The 18403-nt window shown below is 37.4% G+C and overlaps 1 protein-coding gene across 2 annotated transcripts in view; it reads right to left on the bottom strand.

Moving 5' to 3' along the window:
• Window positions 1-18403, bottom strand: part of ARHGAP15 (Rho GTPase activating protein 15) — a 609260-nt gene that overhangs the window by 239185 nt on the left and 351672 nt on the right. The gene's annotated exons all lie outside the window — the stretch shown is intronic.

Below are 18403 nucleotides of genomic sequence, written 5' to 3'. Positions count from 1 at the left end.
GTAGGAACTTCACTGGGTGGTTAAAACTACAATGAAATCAGTACCTTTACTTCTGTTTGAGTGACAAGTGTAAAGAGAAAGTTTGATATATACAATTTATTCAGGTAATTGATTGAATTAATTCTGAATAATTTAATTTACCTTTTTAGCTCAATGAGTATGGACTAAAGCTGGAAATGTCATTCAGTGATTGATAAAAGTTGAAAGATTCTTTTAGGATGGAAGGGAGGGGGGGAAATTTTGACTCACTTTGAATTTAAGTAAAATCCAGGAAAGAACAAGGTACTTTTCCTAATAACAGCATAGATTTGTGAGTATCCCAGGTGGTAAGATTTCAATTTATTTGCATGAATGCATAGTTCAATAAGAAAAGATTCAAATTTAGTTGGAGTAAAATGGCTTAATGATTTCAAATATTACTTGTAATATATTAATATAACAGCCTTGGATATCTATAATGGAGTCTCTTTCATTTGGGTCTTAAGGGTGTTCTCACAGCCACTAATGCTGAGTGCTAGGCACACACTGAAGTACCTAAGAGGAAAGCACTTTAGGTTAAAAGCACTTTCTCTTCTCAGCCTCGGGTTAAAAGCTATTTCAGGATTCTGTTAAAGGCATTCTTTAGTCCTCAGCTTCAGCTTAAAAGCGGCTTTGATGAAAAGTGCTTTGAGGCAGGTAAAGGATTTTATAATAAACCATATTAAGAGCTGGGGAAGCATGTGGTTCTGTGGAAGTGTTGGCTAGCTCCATGGAGGTGTGGTGTGAGCTCTGTGCAGGTCGGCTCGTGCCTGGGGGCTCCTCTGAATAATGTGGTCCACTGGTTATTCCCTGCAAAGACACTGAAAAACATTTCCAGGAATGTAATTGGAGAGAAGGGGTTAAAACCCAAACTGGGAGGCCATACTGCACACATTTTGGGAAACATTTTGTCTCTTTCGGGCCTCCTGTCAAATACACTGTGTGTTTCTTTCTTTCATTTTTTTTCTTTTTTTTTTAGGCCCTTATTGTAGAAAGTGACTATGCACTAACATTTCTAAAACACCTTGTCCTGTCCCAAAGCTGCCCCCAGAACGGAACAGTAGTATCTAACTGTGAGATGCACTTTGCATATTGCACATTTCCTGTGTTTATTGCACCCTCTTCACTTGCATTACTTTTCCCACGAGCAGGGCCTGCTGGGAGATGGTCGCATATAAAGATGGAAAGAAGTATCTCAGTTGGGTCTGCCTACCAAATTGACAGAATGACATGCACCACCCAGATGTTTAATTGCAAGCATTAATATTAGCTGGTGAAGAAAAAAGAAAAACAACACAGCGATTTAAGAGAAATTTTGAGTTTATGGGGGTCAGAGAGAATTCTGAGAGATTGCAAAATGGTACAGATGTCCTAGATAAGTCCCAGGGAGTAGACATGACTTCTGTTGAGACAAGGGCCTCAGACAGAATGGAAAGAAACTATTTTCTCACTTTGTCAGATTCAGAGCCTAAGAGCTGTTGCTTTAGGCCCTAAATTAACACGCAGGTGGCTGGGGAGAAGGGCAGCCTTCCCATCTGCTCTGGCAACAGAGTGGATTCAGAAATGCAGTGGGAACCAGAGGGATGGGAGCACTGCTTGGCACCTGGAATGTTTTATAAGTTCAGAAGCTCATGGACTGCACCTAGGCAGCGAGGCAGCCATCTCTTGGAAGATGTTGGCTGCATGGCCATGGTGAGGTGCCTTCCTGGGTCAGTTTAGAGGCAATAAGGAGATGAACATGAGGCAGGCAGTCCTCATCATATGCAATACATTCCAGGTGCCTCCAGAAATAGCCAGGGGCACCTTGGAGGACAAAGAAAGGCTGAGTAGCCATGACTGGTGATTTTTTTGTTTTATGTCAGGGTTATTTCTTTCACATCCATGGGCTGCTGGGCAAGCCTCATTGAGGTAAGCTAGGAATTAAGTATACACATTAACATCTTCCCATTGATCTACTATAGTGAAGTCAAGTTTGCAGGATTTAGAGGTGGGTTTTTGACTATTTCTTTCTAAGCAGTGCTCATTTCCAAAGAAGTCACATCTTATACATCTTTGTGGGCCCAGTGTCTGACCCATCACTTATCAGATGGTAGGTCCTCCATAAATGCTGGCCAAATTAATAAAAATAACGGGTACTGAGTGAATAATGAAATTGCCTCTAAAATCAAGTAAAAACTCATTATCCTGGCACTATTCAAAACATCTGCCACAGGTGTTCTCATCAAGCCCTCTGCATTTCGTTCATGCCACAGTTCCCTGGTGCCCCCCTGCTTTGCCACATCTATGCACCTTGAACATCTCACCCATTTCTCAGATGTTCAAATGTTTAAGTCAATACTCAGTTTAAAGATCATAAGGGAAACATCACCTTTTCCACAGTATGCCCACTTGTAATATGTGGCCCGAATACCCCTTAAAACATTAGACATTTGCTATATTATGTCATATTTGTTGTACATTTATCTTCCTTTCTCATTACTTGGGGGGTATTGCTTTATGTGATTTTGTACCCTCCTAGAGCATAGTTATTGAAAGAATATGTTTGAGCAGGCAAGATGAGTAACAATCAAAGTATAAAGGATGGTAGGAAATACTTTGGGTAAAGTTTTAGTGGAAACTAAAACTATGTATTGAACGTTTCATAATACACTTTTCCATCCTTATTATTGGATAGTATGTGCAATGTGACAAACACAGTGTTGGGCACATGGAATGCTCAAAATGTTGGTTTTAGTAATGCATTGTCATAAATCTCACCATAAATGATCTGTTCTGCAGTTTTCAGAAGGTCTACTCTGCCCTCAGGAGAAGGAGCATTTGCAATAAGCTATGCAATAATAAGAGTAGAATTAGGAGTAGTGTATAAGAATTAATAGTTACAATTTACTATACTAATTGGTCTTGGTATGGTATCCACAGTCCTATAAAACCTAGAAAGTAAGGCAGAAATTTTCATTTCCTTGCCAAAATTCACAAAGCAAGTAAGTAGGAGAGCCAAGACTAGACTTCAATTCTACTTCAATATTCAGTGATCTTCATGGCTAAACAACTGCAATACACTGTAGGCCTGAGTAAAATAGAACACATACAGCTCTTTCAAAGAACACAGGGGAGCTTGTCACGATCACCTTTTTACTTCACACCATGTGGACCCAGTCCCAATGTGGCAAGTGGTCTTTCATATATTTAATTATTTCAAACATCCTTTAGATACTTAACCATGATATAAAACTAAGTACAGTTTTGTGTTCAAGTATCTCTTTTTCTCAAGAATGAGCTGTATTTCTTATGACATGTTTTGTGAGATGTGAGGATTATTCTATGCTGGAAATAATTGGGGCAACAGACTGGGACCCTTCTCTTGAGAGGCTGTGTAGACCATTTCTAGCCTCCAGATGGTGAGCCAAATTGATAAGTACAGACTCCTTGTAGCAGATCTCAGATGAGTGTCTATTATCCAGTTCAGTATGTGAAACTGCAGCTCAACACAAACCACAGCAGCTTCTCAGACTCTTGACTTGGAGAATTGCATCTGGGAGACAGAAGCTTCCTCTAGGCTTGTGCTGATGCTCAGATCATAATAATGGATTGTAGGAACAGATGGCTTATGGTTATCATTGGGAAGTGTTTTCCACTAAAACTTTACCCAAAAGTATTTCCTACCATCTCCACAATTCTTCAGATATGACATCTACCACCCAAATAATCCCCAATGGGCTATTTATTCTTTATCTTCTGGTTCTGGACCAAGGTTGTAGTCCCTTTTCCCCCCACTATCCACTTCCTGTCCACCAATCCCTTCTGAGGCCACCGCTCCCTGATCAGGGCTTCTGCTGTCCACTATGTCCTCCATACTACAGCATGAGACAGGCATATCTACTGATGTAGTGCCCAGGTACATGGCACTGCATATGTATTCTTACAATACATAGCCTCTCTTGAAACACATTCTCCATATTACTGTGGCATCTTGAGTTGAACGTAACCTCAGACAAGGTGTAACTGTCTCTTGTCATATGATTAATAGTGTATTTCTGACCAAGATTACCTTTCTTCAAGATTATTCATTCATACCATACATCTGCGATCTTTCTGATTAAAGGGGCTTCAATGCAAGTGTGTACATGAATAAAGGAAACATGCTAGAGAATTTGACATCATTGGCAATTTAGTGATAAAGAGAGGGCCTAACCTTGCTTTCTCCTCCTCCCTAAAATGTTTGACTTCTTCAACTGGTAATTATGTAAACAGATTTATAACCAAAATGAGCTCTCACTTCCTCTTTTGACATGTTAATTGTTTCTAAAAAATATTAAGTGAGGTCTTGTCAAATTCTTTACATAATATTGAATGTTCTCCTGTGCTAATTATTTATTTAAGATGGAAAAATTGTAACATGCTCAAGGATCCAATGTGCTTAAAATGTGGAGTCACAAAAGATGTAAACAACATATTTTACTGTTCAGAAAATAAATGTATGTTGGTGGTACAAATGATGAAGGAGTCTCAGGGAGTAAAAGCTTGTCTGAAATTTAGATTATTTGGAATATGAAGATATTTAGATGTCCTCAAGATATTTGCAGACCATCTGCTTTCTTATTCCTCAGCCTCTGGTTGCATGATAGATTCTTTCACTGTGAGGTTAACTGAGGCCAGTCAGCTCCTGCCTCCATCTTTTCTTTTCCTCCTATGAGTTTGAGTTCCAAGTTCAAAAGGGCAAGTTAGGAGTGATATATTCAAGTTAATGACCCTCACATGTGTTTAACTTGGATGACATCTCCTCTAAAATCTCCCTCCTGTCTAATATGGATAGATAAGAACCTCATTAAAAAATTGGAACTCAACAACTGTTGAAAGAGAGTGAAAATTTTTCTCTTGTGCTCTCACATTTCTGAGGGAAATAGATCTTAAGAAAATGTCAATCTTTGAGGCAGCCTCTGAGATGGCTATCTGCACAAGTTATCCATCTCAACACAAAGCATGATTCAATGGCCATATGCAGCTCAGGAAGGCATAAAGTTAGGTAATTTTAAGACTTAGTTCAGCTACACAGGTTATAATTTGGGGCAAAAATTGAACAGTAAATATGTAACATATATTCTTACAAATGCTGGTGAAACACATGTAACTTATTTTGTTTCATAATTAGAGCATTCTTCATAATTTGACTATCTTACCTATCTGAACATACATATGTATTAGAGTGCACCAATCAAGGTTATTGTCAAACATCTAAATCTCTTATTCCACTAATTGGAACTAATAGCTGCCATTTGCTACATTTTTGATATATGCTAGTTAGGCACATTGTTTTAGTTTTTCATTTAAAAGTTAATATGTGAAATGGGTACATACTATTTAGCTTTATAGTTCTTCAGTAAACTCTAACCTAATTTTATTTTTATATTGATAGATTGATGTTCTCTATCAGCTATATAAAGTGCTTCTAATATTTTTTCATGGAATATTAAAGGTAAAATATTAGGTCACAGTATTGAATAGTAAGGGCATTGAACTCTTAGGAAAATGTTAGTTAAAAAGGGTGTGTATGAACAGGTATTTCTTTCTTATAAACCTCTTTAAATTTCTCTGAATTCTTTTCTCGGCTTTCCCCCTAAGCTACAATTAAACTCTGGAAGTACATTTTCATAAAACCTTTTTTTATACATGTTGCTGATTTGAGGAAGAGGGAAAAAGTTTTCTTAATTCTCATTTGTGGTGTTTTTTGTTTGTTTGTTTGTTTGTTTGTTTGTTTGTTTTTTGTTTGTGTGTGTGTGTGTGTGTGTGTGTGTGTGTTTTCCTGTGTAAGGAGCACTCGGATCATCTTTTTAAATAATGAAAACAAATAACAGTTCCCAGGAGATTCAGAAAGCAAAGCAGAGGCTTTGTTTGACTTATCTGTGATAAGGCACTTTGGAGCTTGGTTTTTTTGTGAGTTGAAGAAAGAGATGTACACAACACTCCAAACCTTCTATTATGACAGTTTATGCTTCCTATACAGCTTATTTAACTCAAATGCCTGGGAAATAGACACAATTACCACCTTATGGAATGCTACTTAACTTTAAATGTTCCCCACTGAATAGAAACCCACTTCATCAAAATGTATCTAAGTTTCTCAGGAATTATTTTGTCTGCAGGCTCCTGAATGTTCCTGTGCAATTTAAAAATTTAACCCAAGATTTCTTAGAAATAACTGTGATATAAAAAGAAAGAAAAAATTCCCACACGAAGGGAGTTTGCTCACAAGAATTCCTATGAAAGAGCTGTGTCCTATGCCATGTACACTTTAATCATTCACTCTTTCAGCTGTTATCAATTTAAAACCAATGAAACCCCCACACTGAGTCCATTTGAGCAGTCAATTTTAATATCTCGAGGCATCTGTAGTTATTCTGAATTGGCTGCAAAAGCAGAACTAACAAGTTAAGCTCTAACCATAAGTCGGCATCAGGCTGGTAAACCATACATCAAACACAGACAGTTAGTCAATACTCCAGTATGAAAAACCAACTAGCATTTTAAAGAAGAGCAATATATTCATAATAAGTTTGGCAGTCTGGTTTGCATTGCTTCCTTGATGACTGTGCCTTTAACTTTTTAGTCAACGGGATGCTTCTTTCGATGGTAAAGTGATGTGTTTGAGGGGAAACTGGTCAGTCTTCTGATTTGTGAGTAATATTTTAAATGGGGTGGAGAAATGAGCCTTTTGTGAATAAGAATCTAGAAACTATCTTAATAGTTGCTTTTTATAAGAAAACCCTTTCAACCATATGTTCTGGATCTCTGAGCACAGTTCCTATTTCAAATATTATGTCACTGTCAGGCCATGTGTCTCAATTTTGTGTTTGGAAAACACGGTTGCTTGAAATACCCCTTTCCCTCCCCACATGACTCCATGACAGGGTTGTTGCCTCCCAGGGCGAGAAGAAGACAACGAAGAAGGAGGAGCATTCCAACAAGATCAAGGCAGTCATCACTTCAATCAAATCACTTCCAAATTTTGGGGTTTGGGGGCCCTGGGCCAGGGGAGTGAAGGGTGTTTATGACATATAGCTGCCTATTCCCAGAACTCTTTTATGTAATTTTATTTTATCTTCAAAAAGAAAGAACATATTAAAGGGAAATATCCAAGGAAGAATAATGCTACATAAAGTTTATGTTTTTAGATCTGTTGCCCCAGAACATGCTTTGATAAAATACACTTAGAGCAATATAGTCCATTTCAAAGAGAAGTTGGGAGCTCTACCTCTCCACTCTGCAATTTGACTAAAACTGACAGGCCACCAATTATGATTATCCAAATTGTGAAATGGCCTTTTGCCTCCTTCCCACAGAGAAAAATAGAAAATGCCAGACTAGCACTTTTGCAACAAGGAGCTATTGCTCTGATGACTAAATTATACAGAGGCTGGTTACATTTCAATGTCACTAATCAGGTAAAATAACAAGTCAAAAGGGGATGGTTTTTTTTTAAAAAAATTTATGTTGAACAAAATTTGTTTCCCCCCAAGTTTTTTTAAATCTTTGGAATTTTTAAAAATGAATTGATTTATGATAGACATACATTTGAGGTGAAATATTTGTGAGCCAAACTGTCAGTGATGCTAAAAGAAATAAAAGAGTAATATTTTAATCTTAGGCTATGTCAAAATGAATCGTAGATATTAATATTTCTTGTGATTGTCCTAGTCCTCACATCTGCTGAGTATGGACCCTAAGGAGATAGGGTTGTGAGAGCTCTGATATGGACTGTCACTAAGACATATTCAGTGTACACAGAATGTGGAATCTCCAATCCCAATCATAGCAGAAGTGAGGAAGAAGCAGGTCCTCTCTTCTCAAGTGCTATAGAAAATTCAACTCTTCTCATCACAGAGGAAACATTTATTCATACATTAGTGACCTGGTACACAAAATTTGTGCACATTAAAAGGGGATTAATTAGAGGAAATAATTTAATATTGCTATTTGCCCTTTATAACAGAAGTGTCAGAGATGAAAGAAAATTAGTAAAATGTATATGAAAACCTTCCTCCTATCAGAGTCTGGAGCTCACCACAGGACCCAAAGTCAAGTCCCCACCCACCACATGCACCTCAAAATAGAGTGAGACCCTGACTCAGCCGCACCCCCCCCCCCACCACCATTGGGCTAGACCCGGCCAGTTCCACCCTTGTCAAATCCTGCAGGGCATGGGGCATAGCCTCAGGTCCCCTGGCCTGATGCCAGGTTAGGGGGCATAGCCTGAGGTCCCCCAGCCCAGACCGGGGCAGGGGGCATACCTTGAGGTCTTCCATCAAGCCCTGCCAGATGGGGGGTGGGAGGAGCATGCAGCTTCAGGTCCCCAGACCCAGCACCTGAAGGGAGGCACAGCCTCAGATTCCCCATCAAGCCCAATTGGGCAGGGGTGTGGCCTGAGTTCCCCCGACCTAGCATTGGGGGTGTACCTTGAGGTCCCCCCTCAAGCCCCACTGGGTGGGGGGGTGTGTCCTGAAGACTCCTTTCAAGCCCCGCCTGGCAGGGGGTGCAGTCTGAGGTCCTGTGGCCTGGCTCTGGGGTGGGGGGAGCAGCCTGAGGTCTCCTAACCCAGCACCAGGACAGGAAATGCACCTTGAGGTCCTCTATCAAGCCCCACTGAGTGGGGGTGTGTGGCCTGAGGACCCCTGATAAGCCCTGCCAGGTGGGGGGCACAGCCTGAGATCCCCTGTCAAGCCCTGCTGGCTGGGGGACATGGCCTGAGGTCCCCTGTCAAGATCCATGGGGCATGAGAGGGCGTAGCCTCAGGTGATGGAGTGGTGGTCAATTAGCATATTCCCTCTTTATTAGACAGGATTTGTTCCAATTACCAAGCTCAGGATGCAATTCTGTTTTCCTCCCCTTCCATTATCCACCTCACCACAAAGTGAACTCATTAGTTAGCACTTTGTGAAAGCCATGGAGTGATCACAACTGCACAGAGAAAATGAAGAGCCAGCACTGGCTTCGGATCCAGTTCACAGGGTCTACAGGGGCCCTGAAACGCTAAGGAGAACTCAACTAAAGAAGTTTCCACTGCCTCTGAAGCTGCGTTTAGGTGTCACCAGGGAACTATGTGGTAGGAGAAGACCTGCTGGAGAACAGCAGGGAACCAACAACAAATGCTAACCTTTAAAAAGGGGGATTTCTGTGAACACGGATGAGGGCCCTGTATCTCTTTCTTCTCTTCAGGTGGTTTCACGGAAGGAAGATTTAGGATGTAATTAGAGGATTGAGCGGGTCATAGGTCACCTCTCCAGAGGGCAGCAGCCTCCCGACACAAGAAGGAAATATCACGTGGGCCTGACTTTGGGTCATCTGAAACTGGTTGAGGATGTGCCTCTGACAGCATATAAATCTTGGCTGGGACAATGCCGGGGATGGAAGAGGAGGTTTTGTACCTTTTCTACAATCTATGCCCGCACAACTTGACTTAAAGCACGGTGCATGCTTAAAGCATGATCCAGATTTTGAAGCAAACCTCTTTTTACAACTGTTGCTATTTCCTTACTGGTGTTCATGCTCTATTTCTTCTCATTGTACAGAAACCTGTCAGTCCTGAAATTGCAAGGCTTAGAGACAATACCTTCAACTGGCACCAGAATTACGCTAACCATGTAGGGTATGGTACAACTTTGGGAAATTTTTTACGGACAGATAGTCCATGGAATGAATAAAACCAGCCTCTATTACCAGAGTAAAATGGGTTTCAGAGGTCACTGGCAAAAATAAATAAATAAATAAATAAATAAATAAATAAATAAATAAATAAAATAAAGAAAAAATAAATAAAGGAAAAAAAGCCTCTATGCTGGTTCGGAATCAATCGGGTCTTGTCCATCCTATATTCCCAGAATTTAGCATGGCTATACCCAGCATCCAGTCAGTGTTAGGATGAAAGCAGATATTATTTGGTATTTTATTTTAGCTAAAAAATGAGAAAGGTCTATTGATTCAAAGGGCAATAACTATAATTTAAAAGAAAGAATAAAGAGAATTGTTATTATTGCTATTTGCAAATACACACAATATAGTAGGTTATACCAGGAAATTATTTTTTAGTTACTAAAAATCAAGTAGTTATAAGTCACTATCTCAAATAATATTAAATTCTAACTAATGCCGGTATAAAAAGTCCTCCCTGCATAAGAAAGTAAGTTCTTGAACCACAAGGAAACCGATTTATTATTCTGGCTTATTCTTTCTCCCCTTACCTAATTCACTCCCATTGCTGGACCTCATTTTTCACTTGTTGCTCTAAAGCTATTCTGCTCTCAATATCTCATAAGACCTGGATCATTTCCTCCCTGGATAACAGGCTTTTAAAATCCATGGGCTTAACCTGCTACCCAGATGCACTTTTTTTCTCAATATTTGCCATCTCTCATGGTGACCTGTGTGTTATTAGTGAACAAAAGCAAGCTATGTGGTTGGCTCTATTACCAACACATTTGCTCCCAAGAGCCTTTAAATAATAGAAAGTGCCTGGGAACTATAAATGCAAGTGAACCAGGAAGCTTATAGGCCAAGATAAAGAAGCTTAAGGTTGGCTATTAATTTTGGCTAATATTAAATCATGACATAGCTCACTTGTAAGGATCACAGTTCAATTATGAATCATAAAAAAAGTTGAACTAAAGGAAGATTTACAAGTATTTTTGGGCACATTAGTGCGTATTGTGGAAGTTGTGAGAGTATTTCAGGACCAAGCAATGATAGACCCAGGCCCCAATATATAAATTCAAATACAATTATTCTCAAACTAACAATGATCAAGTGGCAAAGTTGGAGCTTATCTGTGTTCAAAGGTGTACTACAGTATTGCTCATATATTTTTCGCTTGAATTAATAATGTAACAGGTCAGTTGCTCTGTCATATGTAAGTTCTAACAAATTATTTAAAAACATACTTTGCTCTTAACTCACTAATTTTGCTATCCATAAACATGGCTGTTGAAAGTTTAGGGCTGATAATTTGTATCTACAATTTGAATGGCAAATATTTATTTATTTCTCAATATAATTGATATACTTTACAAAAGCACTATAATTTCAAGGACATTATTTTCTCTTATAACAGAAACCTTAAACAATTAGTCGTGTCTCTGTGGGTAATTACTTAAATGTTCCAACAATTAGATGGCACTCTGTAAGTGGGTATAGTTAGGAAATAAAATGAGCTCATTCTTATTTATGTATAAAGAGTACCATGATAAAAATTACTAAAAAATATAAATATGAGCCAACTGCAGATTATGTACATACTTTCCTTAAAGTAAGCAAGTTACTGCTGCCTTCCCTTGACACTTGTCTGGATTAATTTCTCAAGCTTAAAAGGGCTATATGGGAAAATGGTTCTCTGGGAGCATGATGGCCATAATTTGCTCTATAAATCTAAGTAGCAAAAGAAAAGAAGGAAATGAAGAAAGGGAAGAGAGATGAAAAGAAAAAAAGATGGAAGAAGAGAAAGAAGGGATGAAGGAAGGATGGGAGGAAGATAAGTTGTTGGTTGTTGAAAGTCATGATAAGCTGGGTACTGTGCAAGGTTCTTTCCATATATCACTTCACTTAAACTTTATTATGTAAATTTCATCAATGAAAAAGTTAATAACCAAATATTAAGTTATATAGCTGGTAAATGGCAGAATCCAGATTTAAACCTAGCTCAGTCAAATTCTAAAGCTGCTATGCTTTCAATTTTCTTAATTGCAAAATAAAAGTAGAAAATTTTCTATAATCATTAAAAATCTATAAAGATGGATTCAGTTAATCAAGAGTATATATCATTCTACATCTTTTGGAAATATTTAATGTTTGAGGTAGATGTGAGTCCCTACCGTCACCCTACAGCAAAAGCATATCATTGACAAATTCTACCCAAATATACCAAGCTTTAGCTAATCTTTGTACAGCCTCATTATATAGTAAGAATGGGCAATCATTGTCCATCAGACATTTGAGCCAATCACTAATGTGATAAAAACAAAATTAGACAAATATATAAAAGGAACATATGTGAAAATGATGACTCAAAGAACAGGAAAGACCATTTTAAAATAAAAAAAAATAAAAAACAAATTTCAAAGTGACAAAATTACCTATTTCATTTAAATTAGTTCGAATATATAACCTATTTTCTATTTTCCCACTTAATTAATTAATATATATGAAATGCAAAGTACTATCCCTACTGTTAGTTATGGAGATAGATTGGTCAACAAAGCTTTGTGGCATGTGAATGTGGGAAAAAAGATGAAGAAGAAGAACAGAGAATAAAAAATGCATACAAAAAATGAAAATAAAATTTAAAGTATGAATTCATATAAAGATAGGAGGATAAAATTGGAAATTCTTTCAGAATATGAGAAAAATCAACTGATGATCTGATACTCATATCTTAAATATTCCAAAAAAGGAAACAGAAATTTGATGGAATAAACTTATCAACATAATAATAAAAAGACAAAATTCCAGAGCTAAAGAGAAGTGCAATTCTTCAAGTTGAATGCCAAATGTAATAAATTTTTAAAATTCTGCCAACTTTGCAAATCATCTGATTATAGAGTCTCCAATAATAAAGACAAAAAACCCAATGATCCTGAAAGAAAAAAAAAAGCACAAAGAAACAAAAATAAGAAATGGAACCTGCAACTCTGTATTCTAAAGGCAATGGAATTTTATGCCCAATTAAACTATTGATCAAGTGTGTGGGGATACTGAAGATATTTTTAGACAGTTAAGGTCTCATGTTTTCTAAATGAGTTACTGAAGTTGTTACATAGTAATAAAATTATTTAAAGCAATAAAGACAAGGCATGGAGTTCAGAAGACAGTGACTACAACTCAGAAAATCAGTGAAAGGAAGTCACAGGGTGATAAAGGTGAAGACTGAAAAGCAACCAAAGCAACTCGGTGTAAGATGGTGGAAGGACTTGACTGGTAAAAGGCAGATATTTCTAGACTAGAATATATATACTGTTTAATTGAGATAACTAAACAAACCCTTAATCATGTAAAGGCCCTGAAAGCAAGAAAAAAAATTAAACTCTGGGAGAAAAAGTTTGTATGAGAAATTCACAAACAATATATCAAACTAAAAAATAGAGTTAGTCCAACATTGCTTTCAATTTCTACTAGCATCTCCAGTATGGTTTTGCCCATATTAAGATAAAAGCAACTACTTTCTAAACATGCAATTCTTCTCTATCATTTGATATAAGGAAATACTACTTGCTTCTAAGAAAGCCAAGCAATTGTTATCTTTTCTAAAAATTGTGTTGCCAAGTGTTTTCTGTTCTTGGATGTCAATGCTGTTACTTGAAAGATTACATAAAGTAGTTTGGCTGATGCTAAAGTTATTATTTCAGTTTTAAAAGTAAGTAGAACATACCTACCACCCTAAAATGTACCTCTCAATTCAATAATTTACATATTAAGTTGATTCAAGTGTTTTGTTTTGTTTTCCAATGAGGTATTTAATGCAAAAGAAATGTATATCCCATGACCTAACTTATACTGTATGTGGAATCAAATGAAGAAAATAACTGATGAACAAAACAGAACCAGAGACATTGAAACATGCAACAGACTACATATTTCAGAAGGGGGGGGGGGATATGAGAAGAGATTAAACAAATAATTTATATGCATATATGCATAGCCCATGGACATACATTAGTGAGTGGGAAGGCCTGGGGAGGGGGCCAGAAGAGGGTGGAGAAGTTCTAATGGGGAAAAAAAGGACATTTGTAATACTTTGAACAAAAAGTTAATAAAATAAAGGCATTCACTAATTCCCTCTCTCCCCTTGCCAAATGTGAAAGCTGTTGGAGAAATGGAAGGCTTTTCAGAAGCTACCCCTGCAATGGCCCAGTGGTTGCTGCACCCACCTGAACTATGAAGATTTCTCTCCATTGGGTGCATTCAGAATTATATTTGGGCCTCTTTTTGGGATCACAGTGTGCCCTTCTCATTAGTTATATAAAAAAAAAACACTAAAAAATTCAGCCACATCAAGTGACTTTTTCCAGATCTATATTAGGGCCAATGAAATCACATATTGGCCAGGTGTCCCTGAGTACAAAAAAAGTTTTGAAAAAAGGGTTTTTGACTAAGTTTGGACCATATAATATTGGGACAATTCTTTTTTCACAGTTGTACTGGGCATTATAAAGCCAATAAAGCACAGCCCTTCCTGACCCTCAATGGGTGCTCCATAAAGACCAGCTGAATTCACAGCTCAGGCCTCTCAACTTGATGGTAATATCGCATGAAAGACTAAACACTTTGGAAAGTGTCTGTGACCCTGCAAAGCCCCTCCCAGGAACCAGGAAGCACACTGTAAGACCCAAACTACCACACACAGCTTTCCTGAACCTTGATATTGAAGCCTGAATCGGTCTGGACAATTAGATAGTTTAAAGAGTTTGATCCATAATCTTTGGGCAAATGCACCTCGCAACAATTTAAAAAGCCATTTTTGCTTTTTCTAAATAATTTTCCTTGAAAGAGTTAAGTCATTTTACTTGGAGAAATTAACCATTTAGCCATCAATTATTCATTTATTTTATATAATTCTTATAGCCCTTCAAAAACCCTGCAATCTTTTCAAAGTATTTTCCTTAGGTATGCTAAAAATATAAAAGTAAAGTATTAAATTATACTGAGCCTGTAGCTTTAAAAAAAATGGTTTAATGCTTTTTACTCAGTTTAAAAAAAAAATCTCAGTAAAAGCCTTTAAAAATTTCACAGTTAAAACTGAAACAATCCCAAGAAGTGACTATATTTGCATAACGATCTGTATTTGGAAGAAAATTCCACTGGAGACAACAATGGCAGCTTATCAAATCAGAATTTCACAAAGATTTTCCATAGCCCTACTAATGAATACTGACTCATTGGTCAGCTATGGTGAAAACTTAATGGGGCTGAAAGACAGGAAATGTGCAAGGCAGAGTGTGCTAAGTGGTTCCATTGCATCAGCAGGAAGGCTGCGTTAGGCTTCCAACTCCTCTGGTGCTTTCCGAGACCAATCCTAGAGCACCATAGCACTCCTTAGCATTTTGATTGGGCCACACCCTGCCACTGACTTAAAAGATTTTTCATGTTTCCAGAGTCATGAAAAATTTAGACTTTATGTCAGATTGGGATTCTTTGGGCTACTGATCTGGTTTTATTTGATTTTTTTTTTTTTTTTTTTTAAGATGATAGGTAACCTGAAACTGAATCCTATGTAAAAAAGAAAAAAAAAAAAAAATGAAAAAAAAAATGATAATCTGTGGGGCCTAGTCAGCATGTCTAAGTGGTTGAGCATCAACCTATGAAGCAAGAGGTTATGGTTCAATTCCAGGTTAGGGCACATGCCGGGGTTGGGGGGGATTGTACAGGGGGCAGCCAATCAATGTTTTTCTCTCATCATTGATATTTATTTCTCTCTCTCCCTTTCCATTCAATTCTGAAATAAATAAAAATACATTTAAAAAAAGAAAATTATAATCTATGGGATAAATTCTAAGGTAAAATAAAGATAGTAGTCTATTATTATATCAAAGGCCTGGTGCATGAAATTCATGCACTGGGGAGGGAGAGTCCCTCAGCCCAGCCTGCACCCTCTCACAGGCTGGGGCCCCTTGGGGGATGTCTGCCTGCTGGCTTGGGCAATCGGACATCCCTCTTGCAGTCCAGGATTCCTGGCTCCTTACCATCTGCCTGCAGCGGAGGCAGGAGAGGCTCCTGCCACTACCACTACACTCTCAAGCTGTGAGCCTGGCTTCTAGCTGAGCAGCACTTCCCCTGTGGGAGCTCACTGACCACCAGAGGGCAGCTCTTGAATTGAGCGTCTGCCCCCTAGTGGTCAGTGCACAACATGGTGACCGGTTGTTATGCACCTCATTCGACTGTTTGGCCAATTTGCATATTAGGGTTTTATTGTATAGGATGTAATTGAATATGTAGAGGATCAAATACTGTCTGTGACTATGAAAAGGACATTTTCAGAGTAAAAGTTTGAGATGAGCCGATTAAAAATATGCTTGCATTGTAAGAATTTTCCCCTCTATTAGTGATACCTATGTCAATGATTCACAAAAATTCCATCCTCTAGGGTTAATTCAAAATGATAGGTTATTTTTGTGATATGTTCATTTGTTTCAAGATGAACTAAAATTGTTTGGTCAATTGTAAAATATTTAAATAATTCTTATATTGTCAGTTAATTGTAAAATATTTAAATAATTCTTATATTAAGTATTGCTAAAAATCTGAAAATCTGCTTTTCCCTCTTCCTGAGAAAAATTTATATTTTAAATCATCTCTTGACTTCTATAAGTCTTTCAACTTTGTTCTGAGTTTATTTTAGCCCATTTTCAATTAAAAATATATTTAACTTTAAAATATATTCATCAGTTAGAACATCTGAAAAACAGGGAGAATAATGGACTTGGCTCATATGTTTCCTTGGTCAGGAAAATTACATAATTTTGCTTTGTGATCTATAAGTTAATTTTCAGTTACAGATGTCTATATCCCTGTTTCGATCTATCCATTCATCCTTTCATCTACCTGATATGCTAACTAACAAAAAATTAATAAATAACAATTTTAATAGCAGAGAATATTTATTGAATACTTATATTCCAGAAACTGTTAAGTGCTTTACATGAATTTTCTCATTTATTTCTCTCAATACTTATGTCAATGATGGGTATAAGTATTCCCATTTAAAAGGTGAGATAATTGAGGTCAGAGAGATCATAACTTGTCCAATGTCATTACAAATGAGTGGTAGAACTAAGGTCTGAATTCCAATTAGGGTAATGTCAGAGTTTATATTTTTTTATTCTGGTGGCTAGATTGTGCTAGGATATATCTTATTATTTACTTTAGATATATTTGCAGAAGTACCTGCTTATTTAAATTTAGTAGAACAATCCTGAATAGCTGCAGCAATCCTGAGAAAGAAGAACAAAGTAGGTGGGATCTCAACACCAGATATCAAGCTGTATTACAAAGCCACTGTTTTCAAAACAGCCTGGTACTGGCATAAAAGCAGACATATAGATCAATGAAATAGAATAGAGAACCCAGAAATTGACCCAAACCATTATGCTACATTAACATTTGACAAAGTAGGCATATACATACAGTGGAGTCCAGACAGTCTCTTCAATAAATGGTACTGGGAAAATTGGACAGATACATGCAAGAAAAAAAAAATGAAACTAGACCACCAACTTACACGATACACAAAAATAAACTCAAAATGGATAGAAGACTTAAACATAAGATGGGAAACCACAAAAATACTAGAGGAATCCACAGAAAGCAAAATATCAGACATATGCAGAAGCAATTTCTTCACTGATACTGCTCCTAGGGCAATGGAAACTAAAGAGAAAATAAACAAATGGGACTACATCAAAATAAAAGCTTCTGTACAGCGAAAGACATTATCAACACAACAAGAAAGCCAACTACATGGGAGAACATATTTGTCAATATTATCACTGATAAGGGTTTAATCTCCAACATTTACAGGGAACTCATACAACTTAACAAAAGGTAGATAAACAACCCAATCAAAAAGTGGGCAATGGACCTAAATAGATACTTTTCAAAAGAAGACAGAAAGAAGACCAAGAGACATATGAAAACATGCTCAAAGTCACTAATCATCCAATAGATGCAAATCAAAACGACAACGCGGTACCATCTCACACCTGTCAAAATGGCTATCATCAACAAATCAACAAACGACAAGTGCTGGCAGTAATGAAGAGAAAAAGGAATGCTTGTGCGCTACTGGTGGGAATGCAGACTGGTACAGCCACTGTGGAGAACAGTATGGAGTTTCTTCAAAAAACTAAAAATGGAACTCTCATTTGACCCAGTGATCCAACTTCTAGGAATATATCCCAAGAAACTAGAAACACCAAATAGAAAGGATATGTGCACTCCTATGTTCATAGCAGCACAATCTACTATAGCTAAGATTTGTAAACAGCCTAGGTGCCCATAAGCAAATGGATAAAAAAAAAACAGTGGTACATCTACACAATGGAATACTACTCTGCTATATATAAAAAAAGGAATTCTTACCATTTGCAACAGCATGGATGGAACTGGAGAGCATTATGCTAAGTGAAATAAGCCAGTCAGTGCAAGAAAAATACCACATGATCTCACTCATTTATGGATAATAAAAAACATTATAAACTGATGGACAAAAATAGATACAGAGGCAGAGAAGCATTGAACAAACTGTCAAATGACAGCCGGAAGGCTGGCCAGGGTTGGGGGCGGGGGAGGGAGGCAAGAGATTAACTGAAGGACTTGTATGAAAGCATATAAACATAACCAATGGATGCAA

The sequence above is a fragment of the Pipistrellus hanaki genome (assembly GCF_964339955.1).
Source record: "Pipistrellus hanaki genome assembly, chromosome: 8".
In the NCBI taxonomy this organism is placed as follows: Eukaryota; Metazoa; Chordata; class Mammalia; order Chiroptera; family Vespertilionidae; genus Pipistrellus; species Pipistrellus hanaki.
Note: the sequence above shows the minus strand (reverse complement) of the source record. Positions and strands in the feature narration are given on the sequence as shown.